This window comes from Monopterus albus, unplaced genomic scaffold (assembly GCF_001952655.1).
Source record: "Monopterus albus unplaced genomic scaffold, M_albus_1.0 scaffold226.1, whole genome shotgun sequence".
Lineage (NCBI taxonomy): Eukaryota > Metazoa > Chordata > Actinopteri > Synbranchiformes > Synbranchidae > Monopterus > Monopterus albus.
The window spans coordinates 207,232-215,244 of NW_018128106.1; positions in this window are offsets into that span (position 1 = coordinate 207,232).

Sequence of the window (8,013 nt, forward strand, 5' to 3'; positions counted from 1 at the left end):
GGCTCCTATTTTGGTTTGTATGTGCTCTGTTGTAGCCAAATTGCCAAACAAGAGCAAAACACTGGAGCAAAAACTCTGAAAACAGTTTGATACATCTCAAATTTTAGGGGGCTTTTTTTATAACTGATACGATTGTGTCAATTTGACATATAATAAATATCAGGCTCCACTCTTCAACCTGCTATGACAGCTCTGCGTGCATGTGCAACACGACTTTCTCAAGAGGATTTCCATGCACTGCACTTGCAGTGGAGATTAATGTTGAGCAAAGATTAAGCAAATTAACCATGATGGCGTCTACCAAAATAAACTGTTGCTGTATAGTTAGTTCAACGGCCGTCATGATGTAGAACATGGAAAACCATTTCATTGATCCTTTCTGATGGGAAATTCATGATAACGACGTAGGTGAGTTTAATTTCTTTATAATGGATATTTATGTATTACACTTGCAGCGTAAGAAATGACACATTGACATAAAACCTTAACCAGACTGTGTTTTGCCTTTGGTTTTGTTGATAACATTTAAAACATATTTTGTCCTGAATAATAAAAACAATTTAATCTGGTTTATTGACAAATAAAACTAATACTGCTACTTCTACCAGATGCATTGAATTTAAAAACACATCTAATATGTCTTTGGTCATTTTAAAATGAAATGTCATCATTTTTAAAATCATACTTTAATAAAAGCAGTTTGAATAAAAGTGTTCTGTATGCACTTATTTTTAATGAACAGTAAATTTAATAAAAATCTGATGTTTAAAAGGTTATTTAAAGGGTTTTGAGAATATGTCTTAATCCGTTTTTGTTGTCATATATTAAACATTTTTGAGTGCTAAGTTTTCTGTGGTTTATCTATAATAAAAATATAACATCGAAATAAGGTTAAAAAAAAATTACCTCCATACATTGACATTACATTCTTCCATAAGATATTCCCTTATTTGATGTTTTGATGATGGGGGTGAGGATGCTGTTTAACACGTCGCTGCAAAATTTTCCATAAGTGTTCAACTGGCACCCTAACAGTTGAGATCTGGTGACTGTGAGGCCCATAACATATGATTCACATTATTTTCATAATCTTTAAACCATTCAGTGACCTCTTGTGCCTTGTGGATGAGGACAAAAAAAGAAAGGAATGAAGTAGGTGAGAAATATTATACTGTATACTGTATACCTCAGCTGAGAAGCACAAAGTGGAATAAAAAAAAAACACAAAACCTCTTCTACAAAATATCTAACCTTTTTCTTTCTTGTAGCCAATTAGCAAAGATGAATGAGCTGTCATCTGGGAGTGGGCACACTTATGGTACCCCGCGCCACCCAACTATCATCAAGCCTATCTTGTCAAAACGGGTGTGCTTCTACAAAAGTGGAGATCCTCAGTTTAATGGTCTGCGTATGGTCATCAACAACCACACCTTTAAAACATTTGATGCACTCTTGGACAGTCTCTCTAAAAAGGTTCCCCTGCCATTTGGAGTGAGGAACATCACCACCCCCCGGGGGGGTCATGCAGTTTGTACTTTGGATGAACTGGAGGATGGGAAATCTTACATCTGCTCTGACAGCCATAAGGTAAAACCTATCGATCTGGCAGTGGCCAGGAGGAAGCTGCCCCCCTGGTACTATGCCAGGCCTGTGAGTTCCCGTCATCAGATCATGCAACAGGCAAGGTTGTTCCCCGGCCGGAACATCCACAAGCAAGAGCCGGTGGTTGTGCGCGCACCAAAGAGGCTACTGGTTTTTTGCAATGGAGACCCCACTGTAAAACACACTGTGTTACTTCACAAGAGGACTACACCCACTTTTGAGTCTATCCTGGAATATATCTCAGAGGTGATCCAGTTCCCTGTGGTGAAATTACACACACCTGACGGCAGACGTGTGAGTGTGACAGTTAATCTCTTTACAAACTAGTTTTTACAAGCACAAAGATGGCCACACAAAAAGCATCCGAGCTCATCAAGAGACACACCGCAAAGGCGATACCTTTTAGAACTTGTCAATAAAAATGTTCACATACCTCCAACAAACAGCTCAAAGAGGAAAATCCACAAAAAAGGCTACATAAATATCACTACACTGTATGGGCCTGTGCTTAGTCATTACAAAAAATGTATACAAAGACCCAGAGTCACACAAGTGAACAATAAGATACAATACAAACCTTAAACAAATCATCTGTAATCACTGAGTGTGATTTACAAGTGCAGTTATGTCCTAGTTTGATGTGTGTGGCTGTCTAGAAGACTAGGGTCGGTTCAAGAATAAGTAAAAAATATTCTGGAAGCATAGTGTGCAGCCATCCTCACTATCATTTATCATTATTATTAACCCATAAAGGACTGACTGATAGTCATATGACAAGAGACAGTGTTAAGCTTCTTCTGCAAATCACCATAATACCCAGAGAGACATTCTGGGATACTGCATTACAAGGCTTTAGGTTAAGGATTTATTGTAAGTGAGAGCTTGATGGTGGAGCAAAGTAACATTTTAACAAATAATTCATTTAAATTTGACTTGTCATACACATTCATGCAGATATTTTGGAATTATGTAACTGATATTGTTAGATTCAGGGTTGATACCTTTTATTTAAAATGTTAATTGTTGCACTATATAAAAGAACCAAATCCCTTTATTTTATGTCTACTGCAGGTTGATGGTCTTTCAGGCTTGATATTTTGCCCTGGGATAGTAGTGGCCGCAGGCAGGGAGCCGTTCAGGCCCGCAGAATACAACGCACAGAATTCACTGGCTCCAAAATGGCTGCCCACCAACCAAATGGGTCTCAGAGGACTAAAAGGTTTAAAACGTAAGTTTATATAAGAATCTGATACATTCTAGTGCATTTTGATACAATCATTTAGTTTTATTACTCAGTGAAATTCAATTTGAAGAGTGTGTCCATCCAGTAGACCTTTATTTGGAAGACACATACAGTACAGTGTGTCTGCAGTAATCTACCAGGCTCTCATGGGATAAGACTGGGAAAGTGCTGAGGCAAAGATATTATACATAATATGGCAGATGACCTACATAAACTGTCTACATGGCTGCCAGCTGTTGCTCTTCATTAGTTCTAGCTTTCTTTATAACTTTTATTTTTCTCTTTCTTTTCACTTAATGCTTCCTGGGTATCTTTTTCAAATTACTTCTCTTCAATCCCTGCCTGAACCCTTTGGACATTTCTGCTTTACTTTTAAACATTAAACTTTTTTTGATTGGCTCTTTTGACTGACTGAAAAGGTAAAAAGAAGATCCTATCATATACTTCAAAGCCAAGGAGTTTCTCCCCATCATCAGAGAGGTACATTGTGAATCGGATCCATAACTCCATTGCAGAAAAATCATTTGACCCACCCAATAACCCCACGAACTCTGTTGAGTTGGAGTCAACTCGTATACTGGAGTCTGTAGCAGATGTGGAGGGTGACACCTGCCTTGGCAGTGAAGCTGAAAGGCAGGGCTTCTTGTTGCCCACTGAGGATGACATTGAGAAGTCCTTCCGGATTAACCAGGATGGCAGCATGACAGTGGAGATGAGGGTGCGGTTGACACTTAAGGAAGAAGAAACCATCCACTGGATGACCACTTTGAAACGCTCAAGTGTGGCCAATCAGCTGCATGCACCAGAGTCTGAGGCAGAGCAGGAGATCTGCTCACCTAAATTAGACTCAGTGGATTCACAAAGTCCTGCTGCCTCCACCATCAACAAGGACAAAACTAAAGACAGCGATGATGAGGATCCACCATCCCTGAGCAAAGGAATTCTCGGTGAGAATGGTAATGAAGAAAATAATATCAAAGTACAGACAGATGGGGTGTTGCCTAGGAGAGCTCCTACACCAGAGCGCAAGCAAATTAGAAATAAGCAAGCTTCTGTGGAGAGCATCAAATCAGTGATGGCTGAAGGGATTCAGGGAGGCATGGTTGGCTCCTACTCCCACAGAGAACAGATAGAAAATGGAGCCATGACAGAGCAATACTGTATGGTCAGACGGAGTTCCACAAGACCAGTACCCAAACCGAGAAGACTTGGCTCTGTGGATGCCAACAATATACATAGTGGAAACGTATCTACATTCAAATCAGCTGAGATGACTGAGATGCTCCCGATTGAGTCCAGTGGAGAGGAGGTCACTGAAACAGTTTTAAACATATATGAACAGCAGACCTGCCAGGACAATTTCCTTGCCAACTTTTGTGTGCTGGATATGCATCCCTCTGGAATGCTTTCTGGAAGGCCAGCTACCTCAGAAACAGGACAGCTTCCTCTCAGGAATGAACCTGAACACTGGAAACCCAGCTCTGAGTCCATTAGTAACTGGAGGGCTGAGAGCAAGTCAGCAATATCAGATCTTACTTTGCTGTCACTAAAGACTGGTGCAATTCAAGCAACAAATGTGCAGCAACAGTCGGCTAGAGGCAAACACAAGCTCCAACAAAGAGAGGTCAGTAAAGGTAAGAGGGTACCCTCAAAATCGAGGCTGATCGACAAACTGATATCACCCAGGAAAAAACAAAAAGAGAAACGCAGGAAAACTTTATCCAGTGCTGGGTTCATTAAAAGAATTTATGGGAGTAAATCAAAATCAGCAAAAAGCACAGTAAAACTTAGAAAAAGACCAACTCAAAATGGAGACAGGGGCGTTACAACAAAAAGCTCACAGCATTCAGATGGCACAATAAAATGTATTCTCAAAGACCCAAACATGCTGTCAAAACTGAAAGAAAATACGAGTGAGACAGTTTCTCTAGAGACAAGCAGAGCAACTGTTTGTTCTACTGAAGTGAGCCAACCAAGGAGAATACTGACACGGCAGACATCAAGGTGTCAAGAGAAAAAGACGGAAAACGTATCCTTAGTAATCAGTGAAAGCATGTCACTGCCTGGTTTTATCACCTCCGACTCTGTTACTAATGCATTTGTAGATAAATGGTTGGAGAAAGCCCATCCTAACCTCACAGCCTCCCCAGATGAGAAAAGTCAAAAATTAGAAGCAGTTATGCTTGTACAAACAGAAAACAGCATGTCTGCAGAGTCAGGAAACAGTGGTAGGTTGATCACTGCTGCAGAGAAGGTGAAGATTCTGGAAGAGAAATCGGAAACACAAACATGTCAAACTCTCAAATCTGACCTGCTGCCGGAGAGTTTGCTGGGACCGCCCGTCAAACAGAGAATCCAGACTTTTGAAAACAAAACAAGTCCAACGGTGGGGAAAACTGATGTGAGCAGGCAAACTGTTCAAAGCCATGACACCACAACAAACAAAGCAAATGGCACCAGTATAACTCAGAATAACACAGAGGAAGTAAAACCCCTCTCGAATGCTATCTGTTTTAAAATTAATTGTTTAACTAAGTTCTCAACAGAAATTCCATCAGACAGTGAAGTGGAAATTAAATCAAGCCCAATAAAAATCTCACTGCAAGAAGCAACACCTTCCAATATGCTTTCATTGAACATACCACCACCACCTGCTGAAAATACAGAGCAATCAGACACTGAATATTGTGTGATGGGTGTATCTTCAGTGAGAGGCGGCCTATCACTAGTAAGAAGTCAGACACCAGACAATCATCCATTATCTATCAGTTCTACATGTGACAAGGCCGTGTCACCCAGTGGCCACACAATGGAAATGACAACATCAATTCAGACTGACATTCCTTCCTCACTAAGGGAAGCATCATTACCAAGGACTCCATCTATTAAAAGGTCCCCTTTAGTCAGTAATCTATCTCTTGAAAAGAAAATGTCCCTCAGAAAGGCTTGTCTGGATAAATATACTTTATGTACCAATGATTCTTCAGAGACAACCTCATCATCTGCTGCCATCAACACAGTGGGTGATAATGTGCTGCCTAATGGCGTCACTTCAACAAGGACACGACAGCCAAGAAAACCCCAGAAATCAGTTGTAGCTCTGATGAGTAGTTCATCAGGCTGCACTTCTGCATCTCCTGCTAGTTTAACATCTGACGACAGAACATCAGCCAGTATTTCATCAAGTGAGGCTCCAACATCAAGTAATCTTCCACTTAAAGAAATAAAGGTGACTAAAATGCCAGTTTCAACTCAAAAAGAGTCATCATCACTTAAACCACTAGTTAAAAATGTAAAATTTGCGAGCAGTCCATCTCCAGAGAGGAAACACCGAGCCAAGAAATTGTTTTCTGATCTTCATAATAACCCACCGTTACATAACCATGCTCATCACACTACTATGTCACCGATTATTGGAAAACATGCACCACCCAGTGCTGCTAGACCCTCTACTGAGAAAAAGCAGATTCTTCATAAAACCACACTGCAAAAAAGACCATCTCCATATTCTCAGTCTCTGGACATGGTGTCACCACCTGTCAGACACAAACAAAGTAGAAAGATGCTATCCGGGCATCTCTTTTCTGACAGTGCATCAGAGCCTGCAAATAGGACACAAAGGACGTCGTCCCAGAAAAAGCATAACCAAACATCACAGTCAATAAAATCAGTAGCTATGCTGGACAGAACCCTGATGTGTGAGACTCTCGTACTGAAAGACAGAAAAGAAAAAATGATAGATCATCTCACAAATGCTGATACACAAACAATGCCCCAGCCATTAAACATAGCAAACCAGCCAAACATGAAACCTGTGCTTGAGAAGATTTGCTACTCAATAAAGTCAATTAGACAAATTGCACAAAACAAATGTCCATCCTGTTTGGAAAAGTCCAGCAGCCTACCTGATTTCTCCTCTCATGTAGCCTCTACATTTGGCTTGTCGTGTAAAGCTCTCCTCGCTTTCTTGTCTGTCATGACACTAAAAGAAGGGACAGCTAACTTCAGTATGGATGAGCTGAATGCAAACAACGTCGGCTGTGCTGAAGCTTTAAAAATGATTGATTCTCTCAGAGAAATTGCCAGCATGGAGGATTCCCATGAGTTGAAGTGTAGTTTGTCAGATTTACAACAATCAGTTTCGAAACAGCTCCTGCAAAGTTGGAAGAGCTTTCAGAAATTAAGTGACCAATGCAAGAGTCGCACCTCACCAAAGTATTCAGATGAAGGAGTCATAACGGAGGCTGGGCCAGACAAAGACTGTGACATTGAAGAAAATTTTATAAATGAGATAATGGATAGCTTTGACATACCTGAGATGCTCAAGAAGGAACTGGCTTCATTTTCAGCGGGCCTCCCAAGTGAAACTGATGATGACAAAAAGCTGTCTGCCAGGATTATACAAAAATATGAACAGTCACCAAGTGAAAACAGTGACACCAGGGTATCTCAGTCCTCCACAGAAGAGGCTGTTAATGTCAGGGATGATATTAATGATGATAAATCTCATGTTCACATGAGCTCCATCATTAAAAAATTCACTGACATTAACAAGCCAAAACCGTCAAACATGGGCTGTGTTCCCCTGATAAGAGAAACAGCAAAGCACAAAGGAGCTAGAGACAAGGATGGTCAATATGAGCAAACCATTGAGGCCAAATGTCAACCAGCTGAACCTAATGAGAAACAGACACACAAAGAAAGGCAGCTTTACGCTACAGTATTATTAATGAAGGAGAACGGGGAGTTGTGTAGGTATGTAGTGCATGAAGAAAATCAGGAAGAGAACAAACAGCATCGAGGCCACATTAAAGGAAGAGCAAACATGAATGGAGTAGTCAACAGCAAGACTGATCTCGAAAAAGAAAGTATCGGTTTAGAGACAGAGAAGCAAGACAGCGAGTGTAGACAAATACACAGTGAGGAGAGCAGGAGTGTCCCTGTGAATGAGCTTATCTATGGTGATGAGTCAGGTCCAGATGAGGAAGAACAGAACATGTTAAGTGCCATTAAAGATGTAGAAGCGAAAGAGAGCTGTAAGGAACGTGTTTCTAGCTCAGAGATCAGTGAGCAATATAATTCAGAGGAGCAACCACAAGTTGAATTTAAGGAGCAGGAGAGTAGTGAGGGTGACTTATCCAACCATGAAAGTCATTCTGAGGAGCAAT